This window comes from Hyperolius riggenbachi, chromosome 7, assembly GCF_040937935.1.
Source record: "Hyperolius riggenbachi isolate aHypRig1 chromosome 7, aHypRig1.pri, whole genome shotgun sequence".
In the NCBI taxonomy this organism is placed as follows: Eukaryota; Metazoa; Chordata; class Amphibia; order Anura; family Hyperoliidae; genus Hyperolius; species Hyperolius riggenbachi.
In genome coordinates this window covers 307,230,760-307,244,892 of record NC_090652.1, presented here as the reverse complement: position 1 = coordinate 307,244,892, position 14,133 = coordinate 307,230,760, and positions in this window count along the sequence as shown.

The window sequence follows — 14,133 nt, the reverse complement described above, 5'->3', positions numbered from 1 at the left end:
AAGAGAAACAGCCCTAGGCAAGGTAGTAGATTTGGGGCCTCTTTAAAGTCCTTTTGGTAAGCTGAAGTAGACAGAGGTCAACGAAGGTGGCAAGTGGGCCCCTTGACACCCACTAGGCCCCAAGCACCTGCCTAGGTTGCCTGGTGGTTGATTCTGCTCTGGGGTCCCTTAGTAGCTAGAAGAACCCCGATCTTAAGTAGCTAGAGGTACCCCCATGTATTAGGTAACTAGAGGTGCCCCTGACTGAAGGAAGCGCTTGTCAGTGGAATGCCGAGAGCTGGGTGAGTAATCTCTCATTTACACACTCATCAGAACTCAAAGGTAGGAGGCACTCGGCAAGTGGAGTGAGCAGCCTTTCCATCATCAGGCGCCTGTAGGCACGCGCCTACCCTGCCTTAAGGTAATACACTGCCTTATGGTAAATCCGGCCCTGCAGGTACCCTAGGGAGGGTCCTCCTGCTTTTTCCATTGCCGGGAACAGTGAGTTCTAGTTCCGCCCCTGCCTACTCTGACCCATTTTTCTCCTTTCTAACACATGACCTGCCAGAGTTGACAAGAGCCCTTCTAACGTATTACATGCATTGTTTTATTCACTTGACCCGTCAGCGGTTTAAATAGCGGGCTGATTGGTGAGTGACAGTAGCAGTTTATGTTTTTGTGGAACTAGAATTTCTTTTAACGCTGAAAAAAAAAGTTTGACAATAAAATACTGTATAATCTCATCATTTATAATGATATTATCAATTATTAACTATTTACGTTCAGGTAATTTGTTTACTAGCATGGATTTGAAAGATGTTCTTTCTGCAAAAACATTGTTTTCTAAATTTAGCGCTGCCATGGAAACCAGCCAATTTACCAGCCAAATTACTATGGGATGCAATAATTATCCCTGACCCGAGACCTCACTGCCGAAAGCAAGTTTCAAAATAAAATGTATAGCTTAATCAAAAAGTTGAATATTTTTTTTTTTTTTAAAGAAAACCGAGTTTTTATTATTTTTGTACTATTATTATTATTATTATTATTATTATTATTATTATCTCTCATTACAGAAATTTAAGAATTAAATGTAATTGGGTAGCAGCTCCACTCTTTAATGTGTGGCTCCCTATCTGCAGCCTCCCCCTCCATATGCAGCAGCCCCTCCTCTCCCATGTATCAGTGCTGCCCCTGAGCCTCTGTGGTGTTTCCAGAAAACTAGCCAAGTTCATTAACTGCTTGCCGACTACTCCGCGCCGATTGGCATGAACGGCCTTCTATGGTGCTAGCAGGAGATCCGCTCCGCCTTCAGTCTCCCAGCGGCGATCGCTGCATGGAGACTGTTAGATGGCGAATCTAATATACCGTACAATATACATGCACAGTGCTGCTATCTAAGGCAGCGCTGCACTGGGGACAGCCGTGTGACACGACTGTCCCTCTGGGGGGCAAAGAAGCGATCGGCGTGATAGGCTGAAACCTATCACAGCAGATCGCAGTGATTGGCTGGCCGGGGGAGGGAGGGAGGGTTGGAAAAAATAAAAAAATAAGCATTTTTTATAAAAAAAAAAAAAAATATTTACAAAAAAAAATAAACATTGAGGGAGCGATCAGACCCCACCAACAGAGAGCCCTGTTGGTGGGGAGAAAAGGTGTGTGTGTGTGTGGGGGGGGGGGTGGGGGGGAATCACTTGTATGCTGAGTTATATGGCCCTACAGCTAGGCCGTCAAGCTGCAGTGGCCATTTTAGTAAAAAATTACCTGGTTACTGGATGAGTTTACACCGCAGTCCTCCAGTGGTTAAAGCATGCCATGGATAACCATTTTGGTTAATACTCACAGTGTATAGTGCTGAGCTGAGAGGGGTTGCCTTTTCTTCCTCAATGATTTACCAATAGGTACTGTAGGCTAGTGTCTACCAGCACCCCGTGTTTGAAAGGCGGCTCACTGGCCACCCCAAGTACTCCCCTTCTCTCCCTCCCTCCTGTCGCAGAGTGCAAGTGGGGTGTATATGAAGATACTCAGAGGCAGTGGAGAGGAGAGAGCGGAGGCTAATTGTACTGGTTGGGTGGAGGGAGAATGGGGGACACATTTGGCTATCTATTATGAGAGAGGGAAAGGGGGCTACATATGGTTTAGGGGACTGCTTAACCCTCCTGGCGGTCTATTAGAAACCACCAGGGGGCAGCGCAGCAGTTTGTTTTTTTTAAATTATGTAGCGAGCTCGCTACATGATAACTGCTGTGCAGCGGCATCCCCCCACCCGCTTCGATTGCCTCCGGCGATCTTTGATCAGGAAATCCTGTTCAAAGAACGGAATTTCCTGAAGGGCTTCCCATCAACGTCATCAACGTCGTGACGTCAAAGGGAGTCCCGATCCACCCCTCAGCGCTGCCTGGCACTGACTGGCCAGGCAGCACACGGGCCTGGGGGGTGCGGCGCGGCGACTAATCGGCGGGTAGCGGCGGCGATAGGAATGCACACGCCGCTAGCAAAGTACTAGCTACATGTTACAAAAAAAAAATTATGCAAATCGGCCCAGCCAGCAGGGCCTGATAAATCCTCCTGCGCGGCATAGTCCGAGCTCAGCTCTGGCTTACCGCCAGGAAGGTTAATGGGGCACATCAGGCTGGAGGAGGTGTGGCCTGTGTTAATGGGCGGGGTTTAGGGCACCAGAGCTTATAGTGGGGCGAGGTTTAGGGCACCAGAGCTTATAAGCTCCTGAGCTGTAAACCCGCCCTGACTGACGGGAAAGTATGGTGTATATAGTGTAGATACAGTATGTACTTATACCAGACATACCACAGAGCTTCTGATACCTTTCGGTTTTTATACACTGTTTACCGTAGTCACTCTGACAGTCTGATTGATTATTTTCTGTCTTGTTTGAACAACTGTCAAGTCAAAAATTCCTAGTGAGTGTGAAGTTACTTGGGAATAATGTAAATCTGGTGTACATGCGTAGGTCTGTCTCTACGTATTGGTTTGCTATCTTCTTTACATTCAAACCTTATTACAGACACTTATAAAAATAATCTGAGCAGGAAATGTTGCATTTAAATCTTTTATATGTACCAGATACAACCAGCAGGGGAAGTACCGAGCGAGCCAAAATTAAAGTAAAATATTGGTATTTAACCACTTGCCGACCAGTGGATTTTACACTGATCGGTGCTGCGTGGGCTCTACAGCCCGCAGCACAGATCAGGAGTCCAGCAGGGCGATCAGACTACCCCCTTTTTTTCCCCACTAGGGGGATGTCCTGCAGGGGGGGTCTGATCACCGCCGCCATCTGCGTTTTGCGGGGGGGGCTTCTCAAAGCCCCCCTCCGCAGCCATTTCTGCCCTCACGCTCCTTACCTCCCTCCCTCCCTCTCTCCGTAATGCGCAGGACGGAGTTCCGTCCTGCGCATTGAAGGAAAGGCTTCAGCCTATCATATGCCGGCGATCCCCGGCCAATCAGAGGCTGGGGATCGCCGATCTGCCTTACGGCGCTGCTGCGCAGTGTTATAAACTGTTCTAATCACCTTGCTTTGACATCATCGTCTCACAGACTGTGAGATCACTTGACTCTCCACACCGCAAACAGGATATAGACTTTCTCAGGCTTCTTCAATGTTTACGTTATTTATTCAGGAAACAGGAATACAGATAGATACATTCATCATATCCTAGCCATGCCAATCTTCATGTTGCGTTACAAGCTCATGATTAGACTCCCTGCTGGAGTCTATCAGGTACCTTCTTCCTAACTACGTTACACTAAACTACCTATGTACAGCATACATTATATCAGATTACAGAAAGGAAGAACATGCTTAGAAGTCGTCCCAGTCAGCCTTGCTAGCTAGTGCAGAAGGAAGAAGCAGAAGAGACCTTTCGTAGCTCCCTCAGCCTTTAATACTGACTAGGAAAGAGTTAAATATGACATCATCTTCGCCACCCCCTAGATTAGTCTATTGGTGGACCCACTTGTGGTGTCATCATACACACCTACTTGATTAATAATCAATGAGGCATTTGGCCTATATGCAGGACCGTGGATGTTTAGTAAATATGGCCAATGTTTTCTGTTCCTGTGGTTGAGGTCAGAGTAGTCCGATGGCCTTCTTTTAGGAACATGTTCTCAGTATCTGTGTGTATCCTCTGCTACACGCAGACCCTGAGATGCCTCTGCCTGCATCACAAAACCTCTATTTATTTTAAAGGCATACACTGCGGACAAGCCTTTTACATAAAACTCAGGCCAAGTAACTGAGGCCTACTTAAATTATAACAATCCCCCCTAAAAAGGCTTGACCCGCAAATCCCAGCGTCTGAACCTCCCAGTACTGGTTTCTTTTCTTTTATGTTTCACTTTTCGATGTTCGTGCTCACACAACTTCTCTGCTCTAGGCGATTACCCCTGGAAGAGAGAGAGCAAGACCTCTTGGTCTTCCTGTAACCAGGCTCTCTGGGGAGGCCCTACTTCTAAGTCCCTCTATACCACATGCTCAGCATTTGCGTCACTTCTGTATCACTCACAAACTTGCATGACCACAGAAAAGTGAAACTCATTTGGTTGTTACTCAAGGGAGCAGTGCCAGGTGCCTTCTAAAAGAACGCCTTTATACAATCAGCTCCATCACAGGTACTACTAAACCTATACCCGTAACCCTGTATATCCCTTAATTTGAAAATATCGGTTCAGGAGATTGTTTATGAGGCACCAATCTCTGGACCAGGTTAATTTGTTTTACGTAATTTTAACACGCAACCTCACCTGGATAATGATGCCTAAAGTTGTCATCCCCATCCAGACGACCAGTGGGTGTAGAAAGAACTTTGGAACTGCAGAGGCCCAGTCCGAGTGTCCCTGGAACATCACCGGAACCCTTGTCCACCAGGTCAGACTGGCACTCACCTGCTCATTTTTGTGTTCTACCTCGTGAAGATCACCTGTATCATGGTGAAATCTTACCTCTAACTTAGTGTACTGTTTGTTTAACCTTTGTAACAAAATGTGGTCGTCTTGGATCAAAACCTGTTCCCCTTTGTCCCATGTCGTGTTCTCTTTCAGGACGGGAACTACCCGTGAAACTTTGAACTTTAGATTTTTCTTACCAATTTGAGAAACAACGTCATCCAACCTGGATGACTGGATCCATATGGGATCTCCGCTCCCACAATATGTTCCCCTTGGAAACTCCCCCTTATCGGAACAATTATGAGAATATACCTTGAATGTATCATTAGAACTTATGTTAAAAAACCAAACCTTTCCTTCCGCCACCGGAACTATCGGTTGGGCTTCAGGGTGGATCTTTTGAATGGTAGCCTCGCATTCTGCGTTATTGAGCCAGCAGGCTTCTTCACTAAATTTGACTTGCCCCGGCCAACGCAGGTACTTCTGCAAGAATTGCCCGCATGAGGACAACTCTACTTGCTTCACCTCCCCGTCTAGCACCAAAAAAGGTTGACCTCTCAGGTCCTGGTGTGAGACACGGGTTGAGGTGGGAACCAAGGAAGTGGCGGTGCCTAAAGGAATCTTGCACCGTTTCCCTTTGTTCACCCAAACATCTCGAAGCTGCCATGCAAAAGATCCTTCTCCAGAAAAATTAATATACCTCCCCTTGTCCAATCTCTCGCTGACAAAATATGTCCCCAGCTGTCCTGATTGGACCTCTTACCCCCTTATGTTCTGAGGCACACTATGTACCTGAGGTCGGGAAGACTGTACTCTCTGCAATCGTTCGATTAAGAGTACCTCTTCACTTACCCAACTATCATGAGGATAAGCTGCTGCATATGGACTGTGTAATATCGTCCCCTGTTGTGACCCGTGTGGTGTGAATGGGGTTCCCTGTGTGGGCTTTCCCTCCCCCGGGACCGCTCTCCCCACCCTCTTTGTCACCTGGAAATGTGGCTTGATCTCGATTTTTACGTCTTGTTTCGAGAACCACCCACCCTCGGCTTTCCAGCCTTTACGTGTGTATAGTTGTTTCAGAGGCACTCTCTGTTGGTAGCTCCAGAGTGTGATGTTGTCCCCCGCGTCTCTCCGGCAGGAGAATTGACGCCTCCTACTCGTTCCTCTCCAATCTGGAACCATCTCACTCTGCATAACCAAGATAAGGTACCCCTGAATCACACACTCCACCTTTTGCACGTACCCATTGTACTGCAATGTACCTTTTAACAAACCTTTGGATCGGTGCATCGATTCTGGGAGTGTGGTATTAAATAGCAGATTTACACTGCCATTCAATCCCCACTGCCTGCACACCTGACCCTTCAGACCTTTCACCCACATTGTGCCATGAAATTTGTTTTCTCCTGGCACAAGTGCTCTTTCCCTCCATCCCTGCTTGGTCCATCTGTGCCAATCAGAGGGAGGTGTGAAAGGATCAGTACCTTTGTCACCCAACATCAACATGTTTGGGCCTTGCATTCTCATTAACCCCTTATTATACATGAGAATGTCCTCTCTTCGTTCTAGGACGGAATGGCAACCTAGAATCACCATCAGTACGGTACTCTTCATTATCAAAGCACCACCTTGGGAAAGAAAAACATTAGCACTTTGCATTATGCTTTGCTCAGACAGTTTTGTTAGTCTCTTTCCGATCTCCGAAATCTCGTGTTTTAGTCTCTTTCCAATTTCAGGAATCTCGTGTTTTTCCAAACTTAGATTGGCATCTGGAACCTTTCGCTTATCCGACTGACATCTCCAGCTTTGCTGCCAGCACTGCAGCTGTCTCGATTCCATATTGCCCAACTCCTGAAATCGAAATACAAACAAATCAATTCTTATTAATGATTTGGGATTCGCCCTGCGGCTTGTACTCTGTACACTTGAAATTGATCAATATATATCGTAATTGATCTCGTTGCTCTATGGTTCTCATGAACTCTGTTTACTCTTATTGGTAGATTGGAGTTAAACTTCACCCCCCTACCTCAGTACTATCCTCAGTACTTACCTGTTTACAATATGCTCCCGCGGACTTCACCTTTGGAAGCTCGCTTCACCTTTGGAAGCTCTCACCCCATTGCAGCTCACTCCACATCCCCCCTCATCTGTCCATGCGCGGCCGTCGCATGCACAGATTACGGATGCCACACCTGATGCTGCTTTGCAGGTGAGCCTGCAATGCTCTTACTCATTATCGCATTTACTTATCTACAACTTCATCGCGATACCAGCTCTGCTAGAAGTTCTGTGTGTTGTACCCTCTGACCAATGTTTGCCGTGCCACTACCCCCAGACTTCACAAAAAAAACGGCTGCCTCCCTGTAGGAAGGAGCACTTTGCACTTAAACTACACAGGGTGCAGGGCTAAGCATACCAGCGTCGCATGCCAGTATGCAGATCCCTGAATGCCCACATGGTAGGTAGTCACATGGCAAACAGCGTACTGATACACTGTCACTCTGTACATGGCAATTCTATCATCTGTATAATTGCCCCAAGAACTGCGGTCAGTTTTTGTTCTTTGTGTTACAATTGATAGGAGCTGGAAAAAAACATATTTGACCAATCAGTGGACGAAAAAAAACGCACAAAAAAAAACAGCCCCAGCCCAGCATAGACCACTCAGTCAAGCTCTGGCCCTGTCCACGACAAAAACCGGAAAAAAACGTTACCGCTCTGCAGAAGCGGCGACGGAAACCCGAATTGGTCAACTCCCTTTTTTCCAACTCCGGCACCCCCCTGATGCACTGTCCCCCCCTATACGCTATTGGGAACTCATGCTGCACCACCCATTAAGGTGCCCCACTTACAGGAATAATCCCGTAAGCAACTCAGTACAGACACTTTCCTGACCTGCACTGCTACGTGTGTCCCTGCACCTAGCTGGGACACTTTTCCTATCCGTGCTCCTGCTAATCATACAGTAATAGCTTGTTGCACGTATCCTGGCATTCCTTTCCACGGACTCAGGGAAAACCTCTGGGGAAATACTTTGAGACCCGAGACACACAGTAGCATGTCTCTGTATTTCTACCCCCCTCCCTTTCAGCTGCTCTGCCCGGAGCCGCGAGCACAGCCTGACGTGACGTGGATCCCCCAGCCCCTCCTCCCCCCCTGCCATGACGTGTGGGGGCCATGACTCTCGGGGGCGGGCTCTCTCCACTGCCGCCATTTTGAGTCCTGGACTGCCAGCTAAAATGGCTGCTCCCATAGCAGCCTCTCGTTTCCTATATCTTAGGAGAGAAAACAAAATACCCACAGAACAAACATTTTTATGCATAGTTACAAAGCATCTATCCACAATGCAGAGTAAAAAAAAAATCATACATTCCTGGATGTCCGTAAAAATCTAAGGAGAAATCCTTGGGACGTGGAAAACTCCCTCTCTCCACAAATCACCTGCAGCTTATCTCAGCCATAACTCAGAACTACTACAGCACGCCGCATAACTCTAAACCACATTAACGGCTAGTACTGCTGAGACGAACAACAGACGAGCTGGCTGAACAACATAACAGATGCAGATATTTACAAGCATGTTAGCAACTCTGACTGGAAACGCACGGAGGAAAGACAAACAAAAACCTCACCCATTATCTCAGCTGTCACTATGCGAACTTACACAGCTACCCAGAGACAAGGGCTGTCCACCCAGCTCCCCGAAAAAAAAGAAAAAAGAAAAAAAACAGCTCACCGAGAAAAAACTTACTTCTAAGTTTTACAACTGTTCTCTCCTTCCCTCTCCTGTCTACTCGGCTACCTCTCTCCCCTGTCCACCACTAACACTGTTGGTTTCTCTCTGCCGCGGGGGACCCCCCCCCCCCTTTATCTATCATCCTGCCCAGTCTCTGGACAGGGAGAGAGAAAACAAAACATCTGCCACACAGGAACATCGAATCCTAAGAAACAATCAAAGCACATAAACTCTGAAAACACATTCTGTATTTACATCGGAGCTGCACCTCTCCTCACCCCTCCCTTCACGCACAGGAGAGATGAGAAGCCCGCAGCCTCCACGCTGCAATTAACACAGAATGTACACATTAACACATTATCCTCCTCTCATACAATAAAGATAATGCAACACAACAACGTAAATCTCACGTGCCTTATCTGCAGACTCTTCGCAATTCATCAGCATATCGCAACGCTTCTTCCACGAAACAGAATGGACCCCGGAATTCTCTGTGTGGGCTGACTCTCTCCCGACAGCGGATCGACCTCTCACAGCACGTTGCCAGCTGGCCACAGAGGCTTCCGTCCGACCCATATTTAGGCTGGTGACCACAGTGCACAATGCAGTCACAGTGTAACGTCCAAGAGTTTTGCCGCTGATTTCTCGAATTGCTGCCGTGTGCTTGACTCCCGCACACTTTCCACACCACTTATCAGTATCAGCTTGATAAGCTTTACCGTCTGCTTCCATCTATTCCGTTTGTTTTGCTGTGGACTATCTTGAAAACACCTTCTTCGGCCCCGGCCCCGTCTGCCTGTATTGCTAGGCAGGGAAGGATTTCAGCACCACTGTTATAAACTGTTCTAATCACCTTGCTTCGACACCATCGTCTCACAGACTGTGAGATCACTTGACTCTCCACACCGCAAACAGGATATAGACTTTCTCAGGCTTCTTCAATGTTTACGTTATTTATTCAGGAAACAGGAATACAGATAGATACATTCATCATATCCTAGCCATGCCAATCTTCACGTTGCGTTACAAGCTCATGATTAGACTCCCTGCTGGAGTCTATCAGGTACCTTCTTCCTAACTACGTTACACTAAACTACCTATGTACAGCATACATTATATCAGATTACAGAAAGGAAGAACATGCTTAGAAGTCGTCCCAGTCAGCCTTGCTAGCTAGTGCAGAAGGACGAAGCAGAAGAGACCTTTCGTAGCTCCCTCAGCCTTTAAAGTGACTCTGTAACAAAAATTACAACGTTTTTTCTACCATCCTACAAGTTCCTAAACCTATTCTAATGTGTTCTGGCTCACTGCAGCTCTTTCTACTATAACCATCTCTGTAATAAATCAATGTATCTTTCCCCTGTCAGACTTGTCGGCCTGTGTCTGGAAGGCTGCCAAGTTCTTCAGTGTTGAACTGTTCCTCTATGCACACTTCAGTGTGTGTTTTATTTACATAAGCCAGCAGCTTCTCTGCTATCTTATCAGTGATAGAAGAGAGCTGGATAAAAATCCTCCTCTGGAGGCTGTGAAAGGAGCTGGTCTGTCACATACTGAGGAATTAACGACATAGGCAGAGCTGTCTGCAGGAAGCCTGTAATGTTCAGTGCATGAGAGAAGCTGGGGACAAAAGGTAAACACACACAAGTGATCTCTTGAGATTCAGAAGTAAGGCTGTATACAGCCTGCTTGTGTATGGATGTATTTTCTATGTGTGGACATGCTGTACATCAACCTACTTCCTGTTTTGGTGGCCATTTTGTTTGTTTATAAACAAACTTTTTAAAACAGTTTTTGACTACTTTTAATGCGGCGGGGAGCGGTGAAATTGTGACAGAGGGTAATAGGAGATGTCCCCTAACGCACTGGTATGTTTACTTTTGTGCGATTTTAAAGCGGTTTAACACCCAGCATTACAACTTTGCTTTAAAAGATTGCTTACAGCTTACAAACTATTATGCCAGATTTTTTTTTAAGCAGAAATTCACTGAATGGGTTAAACATGACATTTTAGTGTTGGATTTAACTAGGAATCCGCATCCGTTCTTATCTGTAGTTACAAAATGTATCTTTATTTGATAAACAAATAGACCTTTGAAAAGCCTGCCGGGGAAGCCCTCTTTGTTCTCTCATAGCAGTGTTTGTTTGTTACATTGTAGATAGATACATTTGTAACTAAACAAGCAAGCACGAGGAGCATTTCTAGCTAAATGCAGCACTAAAATGTCATGTTTAATCCATTCAGTGAATTTCTGCTAAAAAAAAAATCTGGCATAATAGTTTATAAGCTGTAAGCAATCTTTTAAAGCAAAGTTGAAATGCTGGGTGTTAGACCACTTTAACAATACAGATTCTCTTTAATACTGACTAGGAAAGAGTTAAATATGACATCATCTTCGCCACCCCCTAGATTAGTCTATTGGTGGACCCACTTGTGGTGTCATCATACACACCTACTTGATTAATAATCAATGAGGCATTTGGCCTATATGCAGGACCGTGGATGTTTAGTAAATATGGCCAATGTTTTCTGTTCCTGTGGTTGAGGTCAGAGTAGTCCGATGGCCTTCTTTTAGGAACATGTTCTCAGTATCTGTGTGTATCCTCTGCTACACGCAGACCCTGAGATGCCTCTGCCTGCATCACAAAACCTCTATTTATTTTAAAGGCATACACTGCGGACAAGCCTTTTACATAAAACTCAGGCCAAGTAACTGAGGCCTACTTAAATTATAACACGCAGCAGCGCCGTATGATGTAAACAGCGGGGATTTCTTCCCCACCTGTTTACATTTTGCCGGAGAGCTGCGATCGGCGGCTCTCGGGCTGTTCACGGAGACACCCTCCGTGAACTGACATGGAAAGGCCGCTCGATCGAGCGGCCGTTTCCATGGTAACCCGCAGACGACCAGTTTACGCCAATCGGCGTTAGCTGGTCGTCAAGAGGTTAACTAATTATCGCACAGCGCACAGTATATCTATGACCTGAAGGACTTCATCTGAAGTCCCAGGGACATAGATATTTATCTACTGCTACTGTGCAAGCTACTGATCGATCCCGCTCGCTCGCACGTGCATTCTCGGCGCCACCTGATTTACATGCCTGTGATCAATTAAACAGGCATCAATGAGGTGCTGTGTTAATTGACAAAAATGAAACTAAGGCATTACTTACATATTACCGTATTTTCCGCCGTATAAGACGCACTTTTTCTCCCCAAAAAATGGGGAGAAAAAGTCCCTGCGTCTTATACGGCAAAGGCAGGGAATCCCCGACTTACGGACGCCCGCCGATACAAACCGCCGACCCGACGCCATCGGGTATTCCCTGCCTTGCCGCTGTGAGTCCTCCCCGCTTGCCTCCACCTCCCCCTGTGTCGCCGGGTCACCCCCCCCTGTGTCGCCGGGTCCCCCTCTGTGAGAAGCGGCAGCGTCAGAAGCTTACCTCCTCCATCTTGCCCGCGGCGATTGAAGACCTCCGGCTCCTGTGGGCGGCTTCCTCTAGTGCCGGCTTGTAATGACGCGTCATCAATGACGCGTCATCAATGACGCGTCATTACAAGCCGGCACTAGAGGAAGCCGCCCACAGGTGCCGGAGGCCTTCAGTCGCCGCGGGCAAGATGGAGGAGGTAAGCTTCTGACGCTGCCGCTTCTCACAGAGGGGGGGACCCGGCGACAGAGGGGGGGACCCAGCGACAGAGGGGGGGGACCCAGCGACAGAGGGGGGGGAGGACTCACAGTGGGATACACAGTGAGGAGGGCACTCGGGAGGACACTCGGGGGGCCAGGAGCACTTTGGGAAGACACTTGGGGGGGACAGGAGGACACTTGGGGGGGACAGGAGCACATTTGGGAGGACACTGGGGGACACTTGGGGGGCAGGAGGACACTTGGGGGTACAGGAGGACACTTGGGAGGGACAGGAGGACACTTGGGGAGACAGGACACTTGGGGGGACAGGACACTTGGGGGGACAGGAGGACACTTGGGGGGGACAAGAGCACATTTGGGAGGACACTGGGGGACACTTGGGGGGGCAGGAGGACACTTGGGGGTACAGGAGGACACTTGGGGGGGACAGGAGGACACTTGGGGGGACAGGATACTTGGGGGGACAGGACACTTGGGGGGACACTTGGGGGGGACAGGAGGACACTTGGGAGGGACAGGAGGACACTTGGGGGTACAGCACTGACACATGGGGGTACAGCACTGACACATGGGGGTACAGGAGGACAACTGGGGGTGACAGGAGGACACCTGGGGGAGACATGGGGACACAGGAGGGCACCATTTGGGGGAGGTCATGTACAAGACGCTCCTGAAATATGGACGCACCAGGTTTAGTTTATATTTTTTTTCCCTGGTTTTTGCCCTCTAAACCTGGGTGCGTCTTATATGCCGGAGCGTCTTATACGGCGCGAAATACGGTACTTACTGTAACGCTTGTATGTAGTAGAAGATACACACATCGAAATTAAGTGAGGGGGATATCTAGTGGCCAAATACAAAAATTACACCTACATACATATCCCATTAAATACAATTACATAAAATACTGCATTAATTAACCCCTTACCTCCACTTTTCATAGGCACCAAAATAAAACACTTTTATAAATAGAATAAAAAAAGATTTAAAAAAAACATTATTAGTTACCTTAGGGACTTTTTTAATATGTATGTCATGTGGGTATATCACTGTGATTTTTGCAAAAAAAAGTGCTTGTAATTAGTGACGGGCGCAAAACCTAAAAACTACACCTTTTTCCAAATAAAATATTGCCGCCATATATTGTGATAGTGACATAATTTAAATGCTGTAATAACCGGGACAAGTGGGCGATAAAATATGTTGGCTTTATTTACGGTAGCATGTTTTATTTTAAAACTATAATGGCTGAAAACTAAGAAATAATTATTTTTTTCCATTTTTGTTCATATTATTCCCATAAAAAATGCATTTCGAATTAAATAATTGTTAACAAAATTTACCACCCAAAGAAAGCCAAATTGATGGTAAAAAAAATATATAGATCATATTGTGATAAGAGTTGATAAAGAGTGATAAAGTTATTGGCGAATAAAAGGGAGGAGCACTGGAAGGTAAAAATTGCTCTGGTCCTTAAGGGGAAAAAACCCTCAGTGGTCAAGTTAATACCGACATTTTATTATGGCTGCACGTAAGCCTTCTCTCCCACAGAGCCCTCCCTTCCTGATGCCTTACCCTAATAACCCCCCCCCCGCACAAACCTTCTACCTGGTGCCTAACCCTAAAACCTCCCCCCCCAACTACTTACCTGACATCTAACCCTCCTAACAAACTTCCTGACGCCTTACCCTAACGCCCCTAAAAAACGTCCTACCTGACGCTTAACCCTAACCCCTCCCCCCCTACTACCTACCTGACATCTAGCCCTAACCCACCTAACAAACTTGCTACCTGACGCCTAACCCTAAACCCTCCCCCCAACTACCTACCTGACACCTAACCCTACTAACAAACTTCCT